At 36.2% G+C, this 26,500-nt stretch overlaps 1 protein-coding gene across 13 annotated transcripts in view; it reads left to right on the top strand.

Moving 5' to 3' along the window:
* Positions 1 to 26,500, top strand: part of LOC135126608 (protein artichoke) — a 491,663-nt gene that overhangs the window by 167,198 nt on the left and 297,965 nt on the right. For all 13 annotated transcript variants that reach the window (XR_010280082.1, XR_010280084.1, XR_010280083.1 and 10 more), the window contains one exon: positions 24,719 to 24,745. The gene's annotated coding sequence lies outside the window, so the exon portion shown is untranslated. The remainder of the gene's footprint in view (positions 1 to 24,718; positions 24,746 to 26,500) is intronic.

Below are 26,500 nucleotides of genomic sequence, written 5' to 3'. Positions count from 1 at the left end.
TGGTTAATTTAATCAGTAAGTAATAGCTTTCATGACAATGTTGTAAGATGCATCTACTTACATGTTTGTTAATTTTTATTTCCTGAGCGTAAGCAAAGGAAGTATTATAATCGAGTCCATCGGCCGACATGTTCTTAGTGCAGCTTTTGTCTCATAACCGAGATCAATATATTTTGAATGTTCTATCGTTTATCGTTTATGTTTATTTACGGAAAACTCCATTTAAAAAAAAATATATAAACAAGAGAAACTAACAAAAGTAAAGAATCATTTCCTACCATTACTACAAATACAAAATGATGTAAAGAAGAAATAAAAACTGTCATACTGAATATAACAAAAAAGCTAAGTTAAAATAAAATAAAGTAAAATTATAACTTATTATAATATAACGAAATCTGAGACCTAAACCGAGTTTTCGACAATTCAAAAACAGAAATTTCAGATCGATTTGAATATTCGTTAGCAGCTTTCATAATTCTTTTCAGCGGATGGTACTGGGCTAGAGTTGTACTTGACGCTGGAACCCTAAAAATGTTTTTACTGCGTGTCATCCGGCTACTTATTACAGGCAACAAGAAGGATAATTTTCCTAACAAATATGGTTGATCAATATGCCCATTAATAATGCCGTGAATAAAGCAGGCATCAGCAATCAATCTTCGACTAAATAATGACTGAATATCTAACATGTTCCATTACTCAGTTGTCACTACCCTTAACATGTTGGTGCCCAAATTTGAATTCCAAAGTGCGAAGAATTTTTTTTTGGACTTTTTCTAACCTTTCAGAGTCTACCTTATAAATCGGGGACCATACAGGAGAACAATAATCAAAATTCGACCGAACAAGTGAACAATAAAGAGATTTCAATGCTGAGGGTGAAAGATCGCTAGAATTACGCCAAATAAATCCCCACATGTTTAAAGCTTTTTTAATAACAAACGAGTAATAATATTATTAATAATAATAATAATATCTATTGCCCAACAGAAATTACATTCCATTTAAAGGACAAAAATAACAAAAATATAAATAATTAAATAAATATATATGTGTAAATGATATACCTATTAAAACTAAATCTAAAACTGAATCACCCCTTAACTTAAATTTAAAAAAATAAAAAAAATAAAACCATATCTCTTAATGATCATAACTTATTTACTATTATTTGACGCAGTTGGGTTATAGAACTACAAAATATATCCCATTATTTAATTGATTCCAGTTTATTTAAATAGCGGGATGCGCTATCTTTGCGCAGCGTCAGAACAGATAAGAAACTAGCGGATTAAATCTACAGAACCGCATTCAAGAAAAGGGGAGAAGACAGTGATAGTGACTCGAGTAAAAGGAGAGGCACTGAGTCCGACGAAGCAATTTTCTTGGAAAAAGTAAGAAGACAATGAGGACTCCAACAAAATCGCATGAAAAGGCTGAGGATAAGCTGGACAAATTAATAAACATGATGGAAAACATGAACAAACGTATGAAGGACCTGAAAACAGATATCAAGGAAATGCGGAAAGAACAAAATTATTTTAAGGAAGAAATAGCAACGCTAAAAACAGAAAATAGAATATTGAAAGAACACTACGAGAAGACTAAAAAATTGCTCTAAAGAGTTTAGGCAGTACTTCCCTCGCTGTCGGAAACGTGACGACTGCATGCCTATTATGTTTTCTTTTCGCAGTGGATTTCAAAGAATTCGGTTTTGTAGTTCCTGAGTAAATCAATAAAATAAATTTACGCATTCATGAATTTTTTTGAGTCACCCTGTACATGCAAATCCAAAAAATATGAATGGAGTGATAGGTCACAAGTACAGACTCATCATATTTTGTACATTTTAGATATGATTTATTCGGCAAACTTTTGAGCCGACGTCATCAAGTTTTTGGAGGGGATAAGTAAATATATTTTGACTAAACATTTGTTATGCTCTTTATAACCTTAAAACATCTGCAAGATTTCAGAGCATTCGGTTTCGTAGTTCCTGATTAAATCAATAAAATATATTTACCCGTTCATTAATTTTTTTGAGTCACCCTGTATATGAAAATCCAAAAAATATGAATGGAGGGATAAATCACAAGTACAGACTCATCATATTTTTACAGTTTAGATAGGATTTATTCGGCAAACTTTCGAGCTGATGTCATCAATTTTTTGGAGGGGATAAGCAAGTATATTTTGACTAAACATTTATTATGCTCTTTATAACCTTAAAATATCTGCAAGATTTCAAAGCATTCGGTTTTGTAGTTCCTGAGTAAATCAGTAAAATAAATTTACGCATTCATTAATTTTTTTGAGTCACCCTGTATATACAAATCCAAAAAATATGAATGAAGTGATAGATCACAAGTACAGACTCATCATATTTTGTACATTTTAGATATGATTTATTCGGCAAACTTTTGAGCTGACGTCATCAAGAAGCAAATCGTTTTTGACTAAAGATTTATGATGCTCTTTATAGCCTTAAAACATTTGCAACATTTCAAAGCATTGGCTTTTGCAGATTCAAAATTAGATTGCAAAATGTTGTTTTATAATTTTGATTTTTTTTCCAAAAATCTGGACGTTTCGGGTGAAAACTCAATTCGGAGTTGTAAACTACATGTGCAGGCCTATGTTATTTCATACAATTTAAAACCCATTTATTATGTACAATTTTGAGGTGACGTCATCGCATTAGTGGTGGGGATGATTAGACAAATTTTGGTTAGCGTTTTACCATCTACATGATATTCCTAATATAAGTACAAAATTTCACAACAATCGGTCCAGTACTTTCGGAGATTATCTGTCTAATAAAAATCCGGGACGGCAGACAGACGGACAGACAGACGGAAATGGTGGACCTATTTCTTCGTCTTCTAGGGGTCATGAGAGATCGAGAAAACGTAAAAGTAGAGAGTCGGCCGATGGACTCGATTACAATACTTCCTTTGCTGACGCTCGGGAAGTAAAAAATTGGTCTAAAGAGTTTAGACAGTACTTCCCTCGCTGTCGGAAACTTGACGACTGCATGCCTATTGTGTTTTTTTTTCTCATTACATTTTTGTAGTGGGAATTTAAAAAAAAATTGTGATGACGTCATCAACATTTTTGCAAGGACACGTATATCAGTTGGGATAGATGTAGTGTAATACTAAGAATAAAATTATTGTATTCCCAAATTTTCGGGAAAATGAATTGGGTCGTTTTGAATATTGATTTCTTATAATCAATAAAATAACGAAACAATTTACTCACGTATACGGCGTCGGTGTGTAATATCTAGAGAGCGGATTTCTGTCGGGCTAGGCAAGGCCAAACTCGGTACGGCTCGTACGGGATGCGAATTCATTGCTGTTGCGGACTGCACTTCGTTTATTTGAGATTAGAATAACGCTGTTTCGTTGCACTCTGCTGTTAATTCCCGTTCTCATTTACTTAGCCGTTTGATTAATAAATCGTTAATTATATTTATGGAATTAGTACCGATTAAACGTGACGTAGCCCGACAAAAATCCGCTGTCTAGTAATATGAAAGGCAACTGAAAATCGTTTATGTATAAACATTCTTAATTTAAGATGACAAGCGTAACAGCATACGTGAGAGTCAAACAGAGGAACTGTAAACAAAACGACCATCGGTTTTATTGCTTCGACTTCCGCTTATTATATAAAACATTGGGTTTTATTTTAATTCTTGATGGTGAAATTTACAATTGGTTGATTATAAACATGTCTATTTCACATTCGCGAAACCAAGTGAGCGCATAAAACAAATGCAGGTCTGTAATGTTAAAGTCGATGTAAATAAGCGTGCTACCCTTATGTTTCAACCGAGTTTTTCCTTTAACAAATTTTGTGTCTACCAAATTGGTTTGGTTGGGGTGTAATACTAATAATAAGTGTTGCCTTTAATTTAATCAATAAAATAAATTGACTTCATTAATTTTTTTGAACCACCTCTTAAGAAAATCTAAAAAATATGAATGGAATGATAAATCACAAGTACAAACTCATAATATTTTTTGCATTTTAGAGAGGATTTATTCAGCAAAATTTAAGGGTGACGTCATCAATTTTTTAGGAGGGATGAACAAATACATTTTGAACAAAAGTTTACCATGCTTATAATAACTTTAAAATATTCCCAAGATTTCAAAGCATTCGGTTTTGTAATTCCTGATTAAATCGATAAAATAAATTCACGCCTTCATTAATTTTTTTGAGTCACCCTGCATATGCAAATCCAAAAATATGAATGGAATGATAAATCACAAGTACAGACTCATCATATTTTTACAGTTTAGATAGGATTTATTCGGCAAACTTTCGAGCTGACGTCATCAATTTTTTGGAGGGGATAAGCAAATATATTTTGACTAAACATTTATTATGCTCTTTATAACCTTAAAACATCTGCAAGATTTCAAAGCATTCGGTTTTGTAGTTCCTGATTAAATCAATAAAATAAATTTACGCATTCATTAATTTTTTTGAGTCACCCTGTATATGCAAATCGAAAAAATTTGAATGGAGTGATAGATCACAAGTACAGACTCATCATATTTTGTACATTTTAGATATGATTTATTCCACAAACTTTTGAGCTGACGTCATCAAGTTTTTGGAGGGGATAAGCAAATATTTTTTGGCTAAAGATTTATGATGCTCTTTATAGCCTTAAAATATCTGCAACATTTCAAAGCATTCTGGTTAGCAGATTAAAAATTAAATTTCAAAATGTTGTTTTATAATTTTGATTTTTTTTCCAAAATCTGGACGTTTCGGGTGAAAAGTCGATTCAGAGTTGTAAACTACATGTGTAGGACTATGTTATTTTATACAATTGAAAACCCATTTACTATGTACAATTTTGAAGTGACGTCATCGCATTAGTGGTGGGGATGATTAGACAAATTTTGGTTAGCGTTTTACCACCTACATGATATTCTTAATATAAGTACAAAATTTCACAACAATCGGTCGAGTACTTTCGGAGATTATCTGTCTAATAAAAATCCGGGACGGCAGACGGACAGACGGACGGACAGACAGACGGAAATGGGAGACCTATTTCTTCGTCTTCTAGGGGTCATGAAAGATCGAGAAAACGTAAAAGTAGAGAGTCGGCCGACGGACTCGATTACAATACTTCCTTTGCTTACGCTCGGGAAGTAAAAAGAAAACAACGAAATTAAACAGGAATTATCAATTTTGAGAGAGAATCTACAATGGTTAGAAAAATGAAAAACAGAAAAAAACATTGTGGTAAGCGGCAAGTTTACAAGTAAAATGGACAATACAAGGTTACAAGAAAATATGAGCAAGTTCATCGAAGAACATCCGAAAGTTAAAGTAGAAATCAAAAAGGCTTTTAAAATAGGAAAGAACATCTCTCTCGTTCAACTGGAAAATAGCCAAGATAAGCAGAAAATCAAGGAACAAAAATCAAAGCTGAAATTACTGCAGGAAAACCGTGTCTACATAAACAATGACTTCACGAAAAAAGAGCGAGAAGCTCAAAAACAAATAAGACTGCAAGCAAAAAGGGAAAGGGAAGCCGGCAAATATGTTAAGGTCGGTTTTAATAAGATAATCATAGATGGAAAGTAATGGAAATGGGACAAAACCAAGGAACGTTTAGAACCAAAAAACTGAAAGCTCCAGGGAAAGGGATAGAAACGAAGACGACACAGGCTAAGGACACGGACGCGAATGAGAAAACACGGACCCAGAGAAACCAGGAGAAAGAGAAAGAGAGGGACTCTCGACTGCGGCAGCTTGATGATCTACCCAGTTTAAATACCACCATCATTGAAACCGAAGTAAAGCCGATTAGTAAAAAGGGAAACTTTTTTGGAATGAAAAAAAAACCCAAGAGGATACCAACATGGAACGTAAGATCAGTGCTCGAGGCTTCTAAAGTGGCTGAGATTGCGAAAGAAATGAAAAGGTTTAAAATAGAAGTCATGGGACTATGTGAAACAAGATGGCCAAATAGTGGAGAAATAACAACCTCCAACGGAAACTTGCTGTTATATTCAGGTAAATATGAAAGAGAAAGTAAAAATTGAGGTGTGGGGATGATATTAAGCAAAAACGCGAGAAGGAGTTTAGTAGAATGGAATCCACAATCGGATAGGATCTTATTGGCAAGATTTCGCACACCTGCTAGAAACATATGTATCGTACAGTGCTATGCTCCCACAGAAGTGGCAGATATGGAAAGAAAGGAGAACTTCTATGAAGAGTTCAATAGGACACTAATGAAAATACACAGGGGTGGTACAATAATGCTGATGGGAGACTTTAACGCCAAGGTTGGCGACAAAAACGAAGGGTGTGAAAGAATAATGGGCAAACATGGAATGGGAACAAAAAATATAAACGGCGAGCTATTTCTTGAACTATGCTTAGAACATGACATAGTAATTGGAGGAACCATTTTCCCATTTAAAGACATACACAAAATTACATGGGTGTCACCAGACTTACAAACACAAAATCAAATCGACCACATCGCATAAAAAGAAAGCAGTATAATTTGGAAAAGCTCAAGAACACAGATATCCGGGAAAAATGGTCGTCCAAATGGGAACAACTGAATTTGAATGCAATTGAAGACATAAATGTAAGATGGGATCACCTTGTGGAAAGTACACACAAAATAACAGAAGAATTACTAGGATATAGAGAAGAAAAAAGAAAAGAGTGGCTATGGGATAATACATGGAGTTTGATACAATAACGAAAAGACATTTAGAGCAACACTAACAGATAAGAAAATTAAAAAAAGCGTTAGACAAGACAAGAAAATGGGCAGATGACTTAATGAAAAGGACAGAAGAGGCGGCAGCAACACATAACATGAGAGAGTTATATAAAAACACGAGACTGGCAGACCCATCCGAAATAGGAAAGGAGTACTGCTAACAGCAGCAGAACTAGAACGATGGAGAGCATAGTATGAACTCGAAAAACGAAGAAGAAGAGGAGGAAGAGCAAGTAGCTCCTGGCGACGAAGTGGAAATTGAACAACACAAACCCACCACGGAAGAAATAAATAATAATACTTTATTTGCCCAACAGAGACAGGCTCCAATTACAGGACAAAATTTGAGAAAATAACATTTAAGCTAGAAACCTGAAATTATAACAAGTAACATAAATATACATGAAATTGAACATAAAAAATATATAGTAAAACACACTTTAAAATAATGGTAGGCTTACAAAGGATTCAAATTATTGCAGATGGCATTTCTCAGTTCCTTTTTAGTACAACAGAAGATATCACAACCGCTAATTCTTTCGAGTTTATTCATATACATGCTGACGATATGCAACTTTCCGGCTTTCCTGCCAATATTCTTCCGTGGTGTTCTGAAATAAAAGGTTACAGAAGAGCGATTGCTAATCCTGGGCCCAAATAACTGCATTCCAGAGAGGAGCTCACTACAGTCAATTTGATAATTCAAGATTTTATGTACAATTATGAGTGCACTTAAGATCCTCCTACACTCAAGTGTGTTGAATTTATATCTGATTAATAATGCTTCGTGTGGTCAGTTTCTCATCGGCCAAACACATAAAGAAAGCCTATCAGGAAGCTGAGAAACTTTAAATCGCCAGGATCAGATAATATTCCGACAGAGATATGAAAGATAAACATAGACATCTCCGCAAAAATACTACTGCCAACAATAGAAGACACATCGGAGAAAGAAGTCATACCAGAGGCGTGAGGCACAGGCATAATAGTCAAGTTACCAAAAAAAGGAGACTTAAAGGAATGTGATAACTGGAGAGGCATTACCCTAATCAACACAGCACCAAAAATACTAGCATCTATCCTGCACAGTCGAATAAATGAACGAGTAGAACTTAAACTCAGACAACAGCAAGAGCAGGTTTTAGAAAAAGAAAATCGTGTATAGACCAAATCGTTACTTTAAATAATAGAGCAAATACAAGAAAAGAACTTACAACTGGTAACAGTGTTCATCGACTTCATGAAACCGTTTGATAGCATCAGGCCCGAAAAACTGTGGAGTTTACTAGGGCAATATGGTATACCACAAAAATTATTAGAATGATTAGGGCAATGTACAAAAATGCCAACTGTAAAGTAAACCACCAAGGATAGCTAAATGAAGCTATACCGATTGGGAGAGGGCTTAAACAGGGATGTGTGCTGTCACCACAGCTATTCAACATCTGTTTAGACCAAATGTTAGAAAAGACCATAACAACCACCAATGGAATACCTTGGGAATATTTTAGAAAAAAACGTCTGGCGGACCTGAAATATGTAGATGATATTTGTTTACCACCCTACAGCATAAATGACATGAGAAGAATGATAAATAGTCTAGAGCAAGATGCAAAAAGTGTAGGTCTAAAAATTAACGTAACCAAGACAAAAATTATGATAGTTTGTAACACTCGCGAGGAATGAGGGATATACATAAGACACGAGAAAATAAAGCGAGTTCAGTCTTTTCGCTATTTAGGGAGCATAGTAAACGAGAAAGGGGGATCGGAGGAAGATATACAGAATAGAGTGAAAAAAGCAAGACAAGTTTTCCGTATGTTAAATAACACCTGGACGTCCACACAAATAAGTAGAAAAACCAAAATCAGGATCTTTAACAGCAACATTAACCCTGTACTATTATATGGATGCGAAAGCTGAGTGGTCACAAAAAAAAGTGCCAAAACCATGCAAACTGTCGTAAATAAGTGTCTCAGGAGGATTATGAAAATTTTCTGGTCAGCGAGGATTTCAAACAGGGATTTATGGAACGAAACGAAGCAGATCCTAAAAGACTTAAACCCGGCTCTGTTCCCACGTTGTTCCTGCTTCCTGCATAGTTTCAAGTCATCAGTATCTGTTCCCGCGTTGTCTTTGCATGGTTCCAAATCGCCTTTACCTGTTTCTGTTTCTTCAACATCCATGTACGGAATGTAAACCCGAGTTTAACTTCCCAATTCCTGGAGCACAATGTTCCGATAAGAGTGCAAACAGTTCGGAGAAAACTTTACAATCACCTGTCCCTTTATCCATCCAATGCCATGGCGTTTTGACGTTGATAACAATATTGCTGGCAAAACCATCCTGCTGGTAAATATGTCGGCATCAAAACTTTTAACAAGACACAACCATTATTCTCTTAACTATGACCAAAACACAACATCGATTCCGTTTATGTTATAAAATTGATATTCCTGACAGATATGTCAAAACTCAAGTCGGAATTACAGTTTACATTTTTCCGTGACGCTAGCGCCTTCATCTGTCATTTTTAATGGATTGGAGCGTCGTCTTCGTTGATTCACTATTAAAGTCTCTCCAATCCCTTAAATGTGACATGTGAGGGCGCATACGTCGGGAGGGAAAGGAATCTGTAATGTCGGCTAAATGCTGTCGTGGTCTGACTTTTTGACACAATTTGACATCATGTATTTCAGTTTTTACTTGAAAAAGAGGCAAAATTTCGGTACCGGCACCAAAGTCACAACGCCATGGGCGTGGATGGTCTGCAAAGGGGTATGCAGTAGGAAAGTTTTTCTTTGAGGTGTTTACATTGTTATCGGAATGTGTCTCAGGAATTATGAAGCTGCATTCTGGATCACGTTTAGTACTTGCTGGGGAGCTTGAAGAAGTAGGTAGTGGTGACTTGGAACCATGGAGGAACAAAGTAGGAACAGAGCCGGGTTTAAGTCTTTTATTTGCATAATAACAACTTCTCTCAAAGTGTTTACCACAAATGTATAAATTATTTGCAATATTATCACCTGAAATGGTTTTAATGGCTATACATTCCCTTAGGTAAAAGACTCATGTGGGGGAACCTACTTGTAGCATTAAAAACCTTTTTGCACCACAACCTTTTGTTCACAGTGTTTGAAGGGAATCTGTGCATTATTTTGTGGTCTCTAGGATCCTTGATTACCTCACAAGCAGGCACAGAGCAATATTTTTTGGACATTTTGATAATATCAATTCAATCACAAACTGTTTTGGCGCGTAACAAAACGGATTAATTACAGATTCCTGTAACTCCCGAAGGGAGTGACATCTTTTGATATTTTCCCTTTTGACAAGTCGGACGATTGTAATCAATTGGAGAGACTTTAATAGTGAATCAACGAAGACGACGGATTGGAGAGACTTGAAAGTAATCAACGAAGACGCTTACGATAATAACGAGAAAACCGACATGATCCTTATTTACGGAGAATGTCGCAAAAATGCTAGACGTGCTTGCATGCCCGAAGATACCCTGACCGTGTGGCCCCTACACCCAATCTTTGTGGTTGATTTGTGGGTCGAAGTGCATGCTCCAGGTGCAGATGGTTAGAGCGATTGGGATGAAATTTATTTATTTGTGTAGCAATAGCAATTTGTACCATAACTCCCATATGAGGATTTTCATTAACTTGTGCAAGAAGTTATACTTCATTTTCCGAGCTAGTCGCAGTCTGGTTCCGTTTCCTCCTGTTAGCAGACCACTATCTTACGCAACGAATTTTCTAGCCTCTTGAAAATTTTGGGTGTTGGGACCACACGGTCAGGGTATCTTCGGGCATACAATTGTGCTGTACGCCTAGCCTTTTTGTATCATTCTCCATAACGTGTCCATAACTAAGGATCATGTCGGTTTTCTCGTTATTGAATGCATGGGCGTTTTTCTGACACTGACGTTGACTGACGTTTCTATACATTTAGCAAACTTTGATACAATTTAATTTTGAAACATTTTTTGTAATCCAGGTTCAAGTGGAATCGGTATTTTGGGTTGCCTATTTTAAAAACATAAATGGGTCATCTTAGCTGAATAACCCTGTATATAGGCCAGATGTCCCCTAGTATGGATTTCCTGTAGCAGGCTAGGGCTGGACAGTCAGGAAGAATGTGCTCAGCTGTTTTCACTTCTTCATTGCATCCACGAGAGATTGGGTCTGTTACCACTCCTATCGTATGTAGATGTTTGTTAAACTAGTAATGTCCCGTGAGGAATCCTTCCAGTTTACGCAATTTGTCCCTTGAAAATGAGAGATAAAATTTCGTCAACTTACGGTCTGGTGTCGCCATACAAGCTCTACTTTGCCGACAGCTGCTCAACGTCGTCCATATTTGCTCATGGCGTCCATGGGTATATTGTTTTACGAGTTCGTTCAAAAGGGCGACCGAAGGCGTGACTGCTGGTTCGGGTCCCCAGAAAGGCATGCGCGCGACTCGCTTCACCATCTCATCTGCCCTCTCGTTTCCTTCGTTACCACTGTATCCTTTGATCCAACAAAGTTCTACACTATTCCTCTGCGTTACATACCTTAGCGTTTGTCTGCACTCCCAAACCAACCCGGAATGAACCATGCAACTGTCTACGGCTAGTAGCGCAGACTTGCTGTCAGTAAGTATGCGTAGTGATTTGTTGCAGATTTCACGTTCAGCAACGATTCTAGCTCCCAGCATTATTCTCATCAGTTCTGTTTGTAAGACAGACGTGTGGGTGCCGAGAGGTACACTAATTTGTGCGTTCAGTTGTTCGGAGTAGATGCCGGCTCCTGCACAACTATCTGTTTTGGCACCATCGACATAGATATCGATGTCGGCTCTTCCTTCTGAATTAACATTCATTGATATTCTATATGTGTTTTCATATATTAATTTTGTGCCCATTCGGTCACAACCCATCCTTAACAAGGGTATTCGAATGCCTCCATCAGATACGAGTGCGCAATCATTCGTGAGTCATATTGATAAGACAAATAAATGTGAGCCTTAATAAAAATATTCTTAAATGTTTAAATCTGTTACGGATGATGTTACATACAGAGCTATCAAAAAATTGAAAAAAACATGACAAGTGGCTCAGAGCAAATACCTGCGTTTGTTGTAAAAGATTGTGCTAATGTTTTTGTAAAACTTTTGACAACGTTATTTAACTTTATTATACATTATAACAACTAGTACATTTCCCTCCCAGTGGAAATTGTCAAAAATTTGTCCTCTACACAAAAAGGATAATAGAGCCAAAGTCGAAAATTATAGGCCAATAGCAAACATCTGCAATGTTGCTAAGATATTTGAAAGAATTATGCACGGTTTATTACATCGACATGTGTCACAAATACTATTCCCTAATCAACATGGATTTATAAAAGGTCGTTCAACTGAAACAAATTTGACTTCGATAACACAATTTTTATGCACTGATGTCGATGAGCAACATCAGGTTGATGTCATCTACAGTGACTTTTCAAAGGCGTTCGATAAGATTTATCATAATCTATTAACAACGAAGTTGGAATGCTTTGAATTTTCGGACGAGCTAATTTCTTTAATAGAATCTTGTTTAAAAGACCGTTTTAAGTATATATGTTCAGTTGAATGGGTTCATATCTAAGCAATTCTTACAGGAAACTGGTGTACCTCAGGGGTCAATGTTGGGGCTGCTTCTCTTTAATATATTATCAATGACATTGTTGACGTTGGGGATGTGTTGTCGCTACTGTTTGCGGATGATCTAAAGAACTATTCTGTTATCAATTCTGCAAGCGATTCCATACGTTCGCGAAACAATATAGACAACGTTTTTTATTGGTGCAGCAAAAATAATCTTAATCAACAAAATTAAATTTTGTTTGACTATCGTATTGGTGGTACTGTACTTACCCGACTGGACACCATACGAGATCTAGGTGTTACTTTTGATCCAAAAATGTTATTTGCTATGCATATTGGAAACATATTACAAGCTGCTCTCAAGTCCCTAGGTTTTATTTTATGTAATGGTCGTGAGTTTGGTGATGTTGAAACATTAAGAAGTTTGTATATTGCGTCTGTCAGGTCTCATCTTGAATATAATTCTCTTGTCTGGTCTCCCTTATTTAATGTTTATAATTATACCTACGTTGGAGCGTATTCAAAAAGGTTTCTCAAATCTGCAGGTTTCATGTTGGATGGTATTTAAACTCCTCAGGAAACGCTTCTTGATCGGTTTAATTTATCCTCGTTAGCATCAAGACGTGTTGTCCACTCTATAGTCTTCTTATTTAAAGTAATGCATTGGCAACAAGAGTGTCCGGAAATTCTGTTTAACATCAGGTTGAAGATTAAGAGACCTAACACGCGTACTAAGAAAATAATTTATCTACTTGCTTCACGAACTGATATGGCACTTGCTTCACCACTTTCTCAAATGCTGCAGCACTACACACACATCGAAAACCAGTTGGATATATTCAACTGCACAATAGCTGACATTAGAAGATGATTTGAACATTCCACTTAGAGTAAAATACTTTTATGAGTCGCGGTCCTGCAGCCGCAGAGTAAAGACGTGTCAACCAATCTCTCTAGGATTATTCCTAGTAAGAAGTGTAAGTCTATGCCAAGTAAATACTTGTTACATGTAATAAATGTAACACTTTGAGTCATCCGAGTTGTGTTAAATTACTGAAAAACTTCCAGTATCTGAGTGAAACCACGATAATGTTATGTGATAATGCCGATATCGCAAAAATTGTCTTCCCAACTCAAGAAAATGAAACTCTCAACAGAGGATATTGAAGACTTTGTCAAGAAGATAACCCAGCCGTTCGTACAACAAATAGAGATGCTGAGAAATGAAGTTCGGGATCTTAAAGATAGCAATATAAAGCTGGTCAGGTTGTTAACATTGAACAACCCGGGTGTTCCTCCTCCAATCAAGTGTACGTTTCCTCATTATCAACCGTTGATTACGAAACAGTATCAACTGTAATGAATTGCTACAAGTCTAGAAAACTCGTGGCAGAGCACTTGCCTTCCAAAACAATAATCTCAACAACCAGGAAAGAAATGGTGATATCAGGACCGATAAAAAATCGTGCCAACAATCGCCAAGCACGTGTGAATCATCGGATGAAGAAAGTAAGTCCCGTGATCTGAAAATATTGCGCAAAGAAGTTATTCCTACTAACAATACCAGTGATAATAATTCAAATGAAAATCCAGAACGTGTACAAAAACCACGTAGAAATCGAAAACAGCATGCATCGACAATAACTGGTTTTAATTAGGAATAATTTTTTAGGGAAAATTCCAGCGACAAAGGCAACGTCAGTGTAATGCCCCAATTAATTAATATACATATAACAACAAATTGATACTGACAGATTTCCTCGGCGAAGAACCATGTTGTTAGCTTGGTAAAATTTTTAATTCCGTTTTGTCGTAAACGATCGATTCCATAATTTTTACCTTCGAAGATGTTAAACTTGTTGGCTGATAATTTGATGCTTCAAATTGATCTTCCGTTTTAAAGACAAGCGTCACAGTCGCACTTCTCCAATCAAGAGGCAGAGTACCTCATATAAAAAGCTGGTTGGAGATGGGATAAGCTAGAACTGTAGCATATTTTTTTTAAAGTTTGGCAGTAATTTTGTCAAGGCCCAGAGACATTGTGCATTTTAATTTAAGACGTTTCTCAAACGCAATATCATGTAGATGGTTAAACGCTAACCAGAATTTGTCTAATCATTTCTACCAATAATTAATGTAATGACGTCATTTCAAAATTGTACGTAGTAAATGGTACATTTATTTATGGTGATGTTTACTTAAAACTTTGTATGAATGCTCTTCAGCACAAATAATAAAACACGTATGTAGGCATTTTTCAAGATTCAACTCCTAAAGGGGTGAAATATGGTGGCTAGATTTGTGTAGGAATATTTCTACTGTAAATTTAAATTTTTTCGTGAAACTTGGTATTAATTGTCTCCAACACAAATAATGAAACACGTATTTAGGTATTTTCGGAGATTCGACCCCAAAGGGGGTGAAAAGTGATGTCTAAGTTTGAGCGGCTAAGTTTGTAAATAGGAACAATATTTCTATTATAAACTGAAAATTTTTACGTAAAATTTGGTATTAATGTTCTTCGACACAAATAGTGAAACCTGTGTTTAAGCATTTTCTAAAATTCAACCCCAAGGGGGGTGAAATGTGGAGCGTAAGTTTGAATGGGAAAATATTTCTGTTGTACATATATTTACATTTTTACGTCAAACTTGATATTAATGCTCTTCAACACAAATAATGAAACATGTATTTGAGCATTTTCCGAGATTCAACCCCTAAAGAGGTGAAAAGTGGTAGCTAACTTTATTTGGGAAAATTATTGCTATTGTAAATTTTTGACGTGCAATTTAGTATTAATGCAGAATGAAACACGTATTTAAGCATTTTCCGAGATTCAACCCTTAAGGGGGTGAAAACTACTGGTTAAGTTTGTATGGGAAAAGTATTTTTATTGTAAATTAAAATTTTTACGTGAAACTTGATATTAAATTAAAATACTCTTCAGTACAAAGAATGAAACCCGTATTTAAGCATTTTCCAAGATTCAACCCTTAAGGGAGTGAAATGTGGAAGCAAAGTTTGTATGGGAAAAATATTTCTATTGTAAATTTAAATTTTTACTTGAAACTTGATATTAATGCTCTTCAATACAAATAAGGAAACAAGTGTTTTCCGAGATTCAACACCTAAGGGGGTGAAAAGTTGTTGCAAAATTTGTATGGGAAAAATATTTCAACTGTAAATTTAAATTTTTACGGGGAACTTGGTATTAATACTCTTAAACACAAATAATGAAACACAGAAAATATTTCAGATTATTTCGAGATTCCACCCCTTAGAAGATGAAAGGGGGTGACAACGTTTTTATGAGCCAAAATATTTTTCTGTCGATTTTTACTGGAAATTGTATTAATGCCCTTCAACATATTTTGAAGGTTGGTAATAACACAACGAATCGTCTACGCGAGCGAAGCGAAAAGCTAGCCTTTATACATATATAAAAGGCAATGTCCCGACTGACCTATCAACGCCCAGCCCAAACCGCTAATGATAGAAAGTTGAAATTTGGAGAGAATGTTCATTTTATGCTGGAGGCATCGTTTAAGAAGGGATTTCTCGAGATTCATCCTCTAAGGGGGTTAAAAAGGGGTGATAAAATTTGTATAGGACCAATATACTGTAAATTTAGATCGTTACGTGAAACCTGGTACACTTTAATTCTCTTCAATACAAATAAGGAAATACCTATTTAAGCATTTTCGGAGATTCGACCCCTAAGGGGGTGAAAAGTGGTGTCGAAGTTTGAGCGGCTAAGTATGTATAGGAACTATATTTCTGCTATAAATTGAAATTTTTACGTGAAACTTGTTATTAATGTTCTTCAACACAAATAATGAAACCCGTCTTTAAGTATTTTCTAAAATTCAACCCCTAAGGGGGTGAAATGTGGATGCAAAATTTGTCTATTGTATATTTAAGTTTTTACTTGAAACTTGGTATTAATGCTCTTCGACACAAATAATAAAACAGGTATTTAAAAATTTTCCGAGATTCAACCCCTAAGAGGGTGAAAATTACTGGTTAAGTTTGTATAGGAAAAGTATTTCTATTGTAAATTTAACTTTTTGCGTGAAACTTGATATTAAATTAATGCTCTTCAATACAAATACTGAAACACGTATTTAAATATTTTCTGAGACTCAACCCCTAAGGGGGTAAAAAAGGGTGTGGCTAAGTTTGCATGAGAAAAATATTTTGATGGTGATGTTTACTTACAACTTGGTGTGAATGCTCTTCAGCACAAATAATAAAACACATATTTAAGCGTTTTTCCAGATTCAAACCCTAAGGGGGTGAAATATGGTGGCTAGATTTGTGTGGGAATATTTCTATTGTAAATTTAAATTTTGACGTGAAACTTGGCATTAATTGTCTCGAACACAAATAATGAAACACGTATTTAAGCATTTTCCGAAATTCAACCCCAAAGGGGGTGAAAACTGGTGGCAAAGTTTGTATGGGAAAAATATTTCTGCTGTAAATTTAAATTTTTCCGGGGAACTTGGTATTAATACTGTTCAACACAAATAATGAAACACGTATTTCAGATTGCTTCGAGATTGCACCCCTAAGAAGATGAAAGGGGGTGACAAAGTTTTTATGAGCAAACATTTTTTATGTGGGCGAAAAGCTAGTATATGATAAATATTAAAGTTCTGACATTTAAACAATATGGGTAATGACAGATTTTTTTTAGAAAATCAATATTGGTTTTAAATATTGAATATATATTTATTTTCAATGTTTAATACTTATTTAGTTCAGAATATTTAATAAATGTTCTTCATGTGAAAGGGGGTATGGATATAAAAAAAACTTGTATGGAACACAACATAAAATTTATTAAACACAAAAATACATTGTCACTGGAAATAACAGTGTATTTCAAACCTTGTGGCAATATTTATATATTTAAAAATTATTTGTCCTAGAACCAATTCGTTGAAAATTTGTACCAGGTGATTTTTTTTTATTTCTGCTGTAGTTACCCATGACACTTATGTCAGCAGTGAAACTGAAACTGCTGACATAAATTTCATGGGTAACCAAAGCATAAATTTAAAAAATCATCTGATGTGAAACACAATATAAATGTTTTAAACATAAAAATACACTGCCAACTTACAATAAAATAAAAATACATTGTCGATGGAAATAACAACGTACTACTACATTTCAGTCGTTATACAGAAATATTTCTTTAATCATTATTTGCTCTATGACCAATTCATTGAAAAGCGATATAATTAATTAAAATAAAAAAAATCATACCTCATGTTTTTTTAGATGAGAATTCATTCTTGCTTTTGTCTGCGCTAAATGAGGTCCTACCATTCTTAAATTTCAGCAGTTGTGGCTTTTTTGTGACGTTTCCGTGTGGTACCTACAATTAAATTAACTTACCAAGCTCGTAATTTTTAAGGAATCACATAGCTTTATATATTGTAGCCTTGTTAATTGTGAGTTCACTAAAAGAGAGCTTATTTTTTTCCTTGTCCTGAAAACTTGAAAGCAATTTGGTTTACTATCTTAATAATTTCTTCAAAATTGCATACATGGTTTTTTTACGTCTTCTCTTCCTGGCAAATAAAGATTATTTATCAGTGTGAAACTAGTTTATAATTACTAGGAGTTAATAATAATAATAATAATAAATACTTACCAATTCATCCAATTTCTTCGTATCTCCCGCAATTTCAACTCGATTTCTTCTTTTTTTTTGGTTGCGCCCGGACCTTCATCATTCATCATTTTGTCTCTACATTCATAATATGCTTATATTCAGAAATATTAAACCTCTTAAATATACTTACGTGTTGAAAAATTGCATTTTCTGCATTGAATGTATATAGGTTTAGTACTGTTTTCTTGACAAAACGGTATTTACTACACTATTCTGAACTTATCGCAGTACCGATAATCACAATTCACAATAGGACAAACAAAGGCTCTGAACTGAACACGCCTCAAGACAGTTGAGGCGTTTGCATCCTACTTCAGTAGTGTTTTTGAGAATGGCCACTCTAACACTGCAACGATCTGTGATAGTGTTGGTGATAAAATGGAGATGGAATATAGATTCGGCTGTAAATGTTGTGTTACACCCACCTGTGATAATGTAAATATTCTTCATAAGTTTCATCTGACTCCTGAAGATATCGTAAAGAATATGAAAACATTAAAAAACAAATGTACAGCTGAAGTATCATCATTTCTCATCAAAGATTGCATTTAGGTTTTAAGTCATCCTCTTTGTTATATATTTAATTTAATATTAAATACTGCATTCTTTCCAACTGTCTGGAAAATTGCCAAAGTAATTCCTGTATTTAAGAGTGGTGTTAGAGACGAGGTTACGAATTATAACCCGATAGCGATCTTGTCAAACTTCGGAAAAATTTTTGAATCAATCTGAGCAGAGTATTTGTATAATCATATTGAGCATTCTGTCAGTGAAAATCAACATGGTTTTCTGCGAAAAAAATCTACTGTAACGAATCTTCTTGAAATTACACAATATGTACTTAATGAATTTGATAGCTTTGATTAAGTGGACGTAGTGTACACTACACCTTACTAAAGCTTTTGACATAGTTGATCATAAAATTCTTTTGCACAGATTGGCTCAGTTTGGTTTGTGTAATGAAGTAATTAATTTATTTAATCCATTGTATTTAATAGATCTCAATATGTGGAATATGTTAGTTGCTGATCGTATAAGTTCTTAACTTCCAGCGGTGTTACTCAAGGATCTAACCTGGGTCCTATTTTATTCCTAACTTTTCTAAATAGAACTCTTAATTTATTTCACTGTCAAATTTATGCATATGCTGATGATGTCAAGATTGTTAAACCTATAATATGACTAGAGGATTATCGAACTCTGCAAAATGATGTCAATAGATTCTGTAGGTGTTGTATATAAAATAAATTAATTGTAAATGACTCTAAATGTAAAGTGCTGATAAGTTTATCTCTAAAAACACAGAATATTCTAAATTACAATTATGTTGTAAATGATAAGCCACTTGTTAGAGTTTCTGAAATTAAAGATCTTGGTGTTATGATAGACCAGACTTTATCGTTTGTTTCACATATTAATCATATCTGTACAGAAGCTATAAAAACTTCGGGTTTTATAAAGCGAAATGTATCCGATTTTGAAGATGTCAACTGCTTGTTATCATTGTACTATGTATTGGTAAGGTGTAGACTTAAATATGCCAGTGTGGTATGGTCACCATTTTTATTTAGTCCATATACAGTATATTGAGCGTATCCAAATTAAATACTGCAAGTATTTGTATTTTGTAGAAAGTGGAGCTTTTCCTCCGAAACATTTTGGTAGAAGTGTCTTATACAACCGTTTCAGTATAGAATCATTAGAGGACAGAAGAAAACTTTCCTGGAATATATTTTTATGTTTAAGTTAATCTAGCACATGATAGATTGATGGATTAACATTTGCTATTATACTTGAATTTCAATGTACCTCGGTTGAACAGTCGCCATTCTTTAGTATTTTCAATTCCGCATTCCCGTACAAATTATCATTTTTATTCCCCAATATTTAACATCTGTAGAAAGTGTAATGAATTATCGGGCCTTGTTGATATATTTAGAGGTAACTCTAAAATGTTCCATAAGAACTGTAAAAAATTAATTAATAATGTTCCTGTGTAATACATATGTATATAGGTTTCAACTGTACGCACCTTGTGTTATTATTGTGATTATTAGTTTGTAATTACATATACGTATATGAACATATGTTAACTGTAAAGGGTTGTTTAATCTTTTGTGGACCATCGGCCTGTTGGGAGTGTCCGAACGTAAAAACAGAACACTATTAGACATGGCTCGATATTTGCTAATCGAATCGGGCCTACCCCCCTCTTTTTGGGCCGAAGCCGTAAACACTGCGAATTATCTGAGAAACAGATGCCCATCAAACTGCCTAAATGGGAAGACACCGTACGAAATCTGGTGTGGAAAGAAACCACACACCAAACACTTGAGAGTATTTGGTACGAGGGTGCTTGTATTAGATACAAGACCCGGCAGAGAAAAACTGGAACCCAGAACCCGAGAAGGTATATTTGTGGGGTGCCCTAGCTGTTCCAAGGGGTACCGGGTATGGATTCCAAGAAATGAGCGTAGGTGTTCAAAGCGAATCAATCACGCTTCTCGATGATGAAGAACTGGACCATTCACAAGTCGACCATGTGAGTGAACTAGAAATTCCGATCGTATCTGTCAGGCCAGTACCCACGCCTTTCGAGAACGATGAAGATCTGGAGGTCGAAGAGCAAGAGGTAGAAGACGAAGAGGCTGTCATAGGTCCTGGGGGTGAAGTTATCAAGAGGGGACCCGGAAGACCCAAGGTGGTTAGAACAGGACAAAGAGGTCGCCCACAGAAGGTATACCATCAAATTCAGGAAGAAAGTCGGCAGCCCGAAGCAAGTGACATAGAGAACCAGCAACCCGGATCCAGTGGTTCGCAACAAACCGGCGAAAGGGGGACACCCTCCTCCGCAGTATCGGGTCAATACTGTGGAGGACGGTGAGAAAATCGAAACCGGATTCACTGAAAGTACGTTCCTTTCAGAGATCCCGATAAAGGAAGCTATGGCAGGCCCAGAGGCGAGCGAATGGCATCAAGCGATCGCAGCCGAAATGAAGTCCATCATCCGAAACAATACCTTACATGGGAGCTGGTAAATCGCCTACAGCAAAAGAGGGTGATCGGTTGTCGCATGGTGTTGCGCAACAAGTTAAAGGCAGACGGTACGATCGAGAGGAGGAAGGTGCGACTAGTGGCGCAGGGATGCAGCCAACAGCCCGGCATCCATTTCTCAGATACCTTCGCACCGGTGGCCCGTTCCAGCTCTATACGCCTGATGGCGTCTCTGGCGGCTCAATTCAACATGAAAATAAGACAGTTCGACATCGCAACCGCGTACTTGAACAGCGAACTAGATGGAGAGATCTTCGTGGACGTACCGAAATCATTCGAGAACATTTTGCAAAGCGTTTTCGACTTGGAGGGCGGTAACGAAATCGGGAGGAAGGCAAAGGGCATGCTGAGCGTGTTTATTAAACAAATTAAAGAAATCCCTATACGGATTGCGTCAGGCGGGGAGAAGCTGGTATGTCAAGTTAGACCAAGTACTGAGAAGTCACAGAGCAACCCCCACCAGGTCAGACCCTTGTCTATTCCAGATTGGTTCCGGGAAGGACTCAACGATGATTGCCATTTACGTGGATGACATTTTAATCGCTTGTCGTGACTCCAGAAAAATCTCCTGCCTCGGAGAGGCGTTAGCTGAAGAGTTTAACATCAAAGATCTCGGTCAGGCGAGTTACTGCTTGGGGATCGAGTTCAGTCAAGGTGACGGAGAAATCGGTTTGAACCAGCAAGGCTACGTCAAGGAACTTTTTCGACGATTCGGGATGCCCGAATCCAAACTGTAGCCACGCCAATAGATATCAACCTCAAGTTGAGGAAGAACGAGAACCAGACCGAGGAGGATGCGAAACTCTCGTACCGCGAGTTGGTCGGCGCCCTCACATATTTATCGACGACGACCCGCCCGGATATCGCCTTTGTTGCTAGTCACCTTGGACAGTTTAACAATAGTTACGGGGTCGAACACTGGAAAACAGCTAAGCGTGCGTTGCGTTACCTACAGGGCAGTTCAAACATAGGGTTGAAGTATGGATCAGAACCGGGGGCGATTCGCGGATTCGTGGACGCTGATTGAGGAAACTGTTCCGAGGAGCGGCGATCGTACACCGGGTACGTGTTCATCTTCAACAGGGGCCCGATTTCCTGGGACTGCCGAAAACAAAGAACGGTTGCGCTATCCACCACCGCGGCCGAGTACATGGGGATGGCAGAATGTGTGAAAGAAGCCATTTATTTGAAACGATTCATCCGCGAGCTGGGTTTCGAGAACCTGGGTGACAGAACCGTATACTGCGACAATAAGGGTTCCCTGAGGCTGGCTGAAAATCCGACTTTTCACGCCAGAAGTAAACATATAGATATTAGACACACACTACTTCGTGAGGGACGTGATACGGGACAGGAGCGTCTTCGTCGCTTACATTCCGACAGAAGACCAAGTTGCGGACGTGATGACCAAGGGACTTCCTAGACCGAAGCACGAGTTGTGTGTGCGTCTTATGGGTCTTCAAATCGGGGGTTAGTTCCCGGCTTGTGTGGAATGTAACGTTCGCGAAGGACTGTATATGAACTGGTAAAAAGACTGTGAGTGACGCTTGACCCGAGGGGGGATGTTGGAAATAGACGGTATCGTGCGAGTAACAGCGTCAATACCGTACGCGGTACCGGTGACACTTCCAATCGGACGTATGCGCGAGCACGGCTGCAACAACAAGAACAATGGCTGGTCGGCGGCCATTCGCGCGCTTGTTTGCGTATACTGTCCCAATGTATGTTCCACTTGTTTTGTTGTAATAAATGTGTTAATCGTTGCCACGGGTTTTTGCGTTCCACGTGCCTGGTACAACTAACAATAAGCATGATAAATTTTTAATCAAAATATGTATATTTACTTGTTCCCTACAAAAAATTGATGACGTTGGCTCAAAAGTTTACCGAAAAAATCCTATCTAAAATGTACAAAATATGATGAGTCTGTACTTGTGATTTATCATTCCATTCATCTTTTTTGGATTTGCAAAAAATGTTTGCTTTAATCAGGAACTACAGAACCGAATGCTTTAAAATCTTGGAGATGTTTTAAAGTTGTCGTAAGCATGGTAAATTTTTGAAAAAAGTATCAAAGTCTTGCAGACGTTTTGAACTTATTGCAGGCATGGTCATGTCAAAATTTTACTGAATAAATCCTGTCTAAATTGTACAAATTATGTTGAGTCTATACTTGTGATTTACCATTCCATTATTTTTTTTTTTCATTTGCATGAATAGGTTAATTTATTTTATTAATTAAATTAATTTTCCCAAAATTTTTGGATTGAGGAGCATATAATACGGTATTATTACTATTGCTGCACCAACATAAGTTGAAATACGTGTTCTTGCAAAAATGATGATTGACGTCATCACAAAATTTCGTAAAAATTTATAGGTGTTTTCATACAAAATATAAAATCCGCAAAACCACATTTTATAATTTTTCAGAAATGCTGGATGTGTTTGTATTTCAGGAGTGAGGGAAGTTCTGTCGAAATAACTTTCAATCAATTTTTTAAATTTCGTTATACAGGGTGGCTCAAAAAAATTAATAAATGAGTCAATTAATTTTGTTGATTAAATCAAGAATTGTAAAACTGAAAAGTTTGAAATTTTGCAGACGTTTTAAAGTTATTGCAAGCATGGATAGTAAATTGTATAAAAAAATATAAAATAACATATAACAAATATATCTGTTTATACCCCTCCCCCCAAATGATGATGTCATTTCAAAGTTTTGCCGAATAAATTCTGCCCAAAATGTGCAAACAACATTATGAGATTTTACTTGTGATTTACCATCGCATTCATGTTTTTTAGATTTGGTTAGATAGATGGCTCAGAAAAATTAATGGATGAGTCAATTTATTTTATTGATTAATTCAGGAACGGGTCACTCGTTTTTCCCAGAAGTGTGGAACTAGAATACTGTTATTTTTAGTATTACACTGCACCCTGCACCAATGCAAGTTTATATACATGTCCTTGCAAAAATATTGTTGACGACAATATTGTATTTCCAAATTTTCTGGCGAACGGAGTGTGACTTGTTCCCGATTTAATCAATAAAATAAATTGATTCATTCATTCATTTTTATGAGTCACACTGCATAAGAAATTTTTAACACATGTTTACACTAGTTTTTGGACAAAGCAACCAATTAGTGTACTTAGACCAATTTTGCACGCTGAACACGATTCTGCAATCCGTTTGTCGCCATCACGTCAGGTTTTTGAGATATTGAATATGACAAGTTTTGATGAAATTTTAGTATATTTAGCAGTTTTCTTACAAAAAATCTTTAAAATTTAAAGTGTAGTCCAGTATTACTTTGTCGAGCATACGTTTGACCATCGGTTTCACGCAACAACATCCAGCAATAATCGCTCATCATGCCTCCATCCCAAAAACCTTGGTAATTTTTTTCCATGCTGTGTAAATTTTGATGTAGCCGTTCGCCCGTTCATAACTGGTAGGGCCTAAGTTAGTTAAATTTTTTGTACCACAAATAGTTGTGTAGTGAACGAACTGAACTTGTACTTTGCATTCTAATTTTTTGTTTATTATTTTCCAGATTCAACAGCTGGACCTTGCTAAAGAGGTAAGTTAAAATAAAAGAACAACTTTAATTTTAATCAGATTACTCTTAATATATAAGGTGATTTAAAGAAATTAATAATTGTATCTATTACTTGGCTCATGTTTCATATCAGAAAATAATAGTTGTTTATGTAACAAATACATAAACAAAGGCTTTACTCCACGGGCTTAGTTAACCACGAGCGAGGAGCAAGGGAATCCAATTAAAAGGGCAAGTACAGTAGCGCCTGTTTATGTACGAGGTGCATACGTTTGACTCAACAGAAACAATTTTTCTGCAACTCTTTCACCTCCATTTTAAAATTATTAGTAATTTTGAGTGCCCGTTATCGTTGTCGCACTTAAATGAATTGTCTGTGAAATGAATTTTTACTTTCCGAGTGTAAGCGAAGGAAGTATTGTAATTGAGTCCGTCGGCTGACACTCTACTTTTACGTTCTTTCATGACCCCTACAATACGAAGAAATAGGTCTTCCCTTTCCGTCTGTCTTTCTGTCTATCAGCCCGCCTGTCTGTCTGTCCGTCTGTCTGTCCATCTGTATGTCCGTCTGTCTCTCCGTCTGTCTGTCCGTCTGTCTGCCCGTCTGTCTGTCCGTCTGTCTGTCTGTCTGCCGTCTCGGATTTTTTATTAGACAGATAATCTCCGAAAGTGCGGAGCCGATTGTTGTACAGGTTTGTATTTATATTAGAAATATGTAGATGGGAAAACGCTAACCAAAATTTGTCTAATCATCCCCACCAGCGTAGCACCTTTCTTTACGTTTACTTTAATATACATACATATCTTTACTTTAACTTATAAAGGTTATCAAAAAAAGTTAAATTCGCAAAATCAAATGATTTTCGAAAAAGTGGATTTGTACTCCAAGGCAAGGGAAGTCTGTCAAAAGAACTTTCAACCAATTTTTTTCAATTTGTTCTCTTACGGTTTCTACTGATGAGAAAAATTGTATATTATCCACGTTTATGATGTCAATAGATTTCGGGCTTTATTATTTAATTCACATAGTAATTATTAACTTGTTAATTGCATTAAATTAATAATTTGAGAATAAATAACTTCTGTCAGTTGTTTTCGTTTATTCTGTCTTTCAGTTCCCATTTGATTGACTGCATCAGCATCATAGTCGTCTTCTTCATTCTGTTTCTATTATGTGACAAGTAAGTAATGCATAGGTTTACTGAACGCGCCCTTTTATAACCGAGAAAGTTTGTTCGTGAGGCTAATAAAGGGGCAAGTTCAACAAAAGGCATTATTTACGTGTGTCATAAATAGTACATAGCTTTATGTTTGACTCAATAGAAGAATTTTTTTTGCAACTTTTTCACCTCCATTTTAAAATGGTTAATAAGGTTTCGTAGGCACATGCGATTGTCACAGTCAAATGAATTGTGCTGCGGGCTAAATTACTTTAAAAGTCCAATAAACTGATAGATCATGGATAGTTAGCACCACGAGTCCAAAACACTATTTTTATTGTACCTGTACAATAACAACACTGTGGATAGTATCATAATTGAGGTGATTATAAGTGAGTTGAACATAATATTAACTTACACAAATAGCTCGGGGTAGCCTGCTTCCCGCATGAACGCTTGTTTGCGGCACGACCGAAGGGAGTGGCGCATTTGCGTGAATGCAGGAAGCAGGCATTACGAACGTGTTGTGTACAATATTTTTTGTAACGAATAAACCTTCAAACTGAAGAGATTAACGGTGAGTTATTTATAAACGACGGCGTTGACAGCGCCGTAA

The sequence above is a fragment of the Zophobas morio genome, unplaced genomic scaffold (assembly GCF_036711695.1).
Source record: "Zophobas morio isolate AGI-343-1 ecotype UQ-CSIRO unplaced genomic scaffold, CSIRO_AGI_Zmor_V1 ptg000011l, whole genome shotgun sequence".
Taxonomy (NCBI): Eukaryota; Metazoa; Arthropoda; class Insecta; order Coleoptera; family Tenebrionidae; genus Zophobas; species Zophobas morio.
Note: the sequence above shows the minus strand (reverse complement) of the source record. Positions and strands in the feature narration are given on the sequence as shown.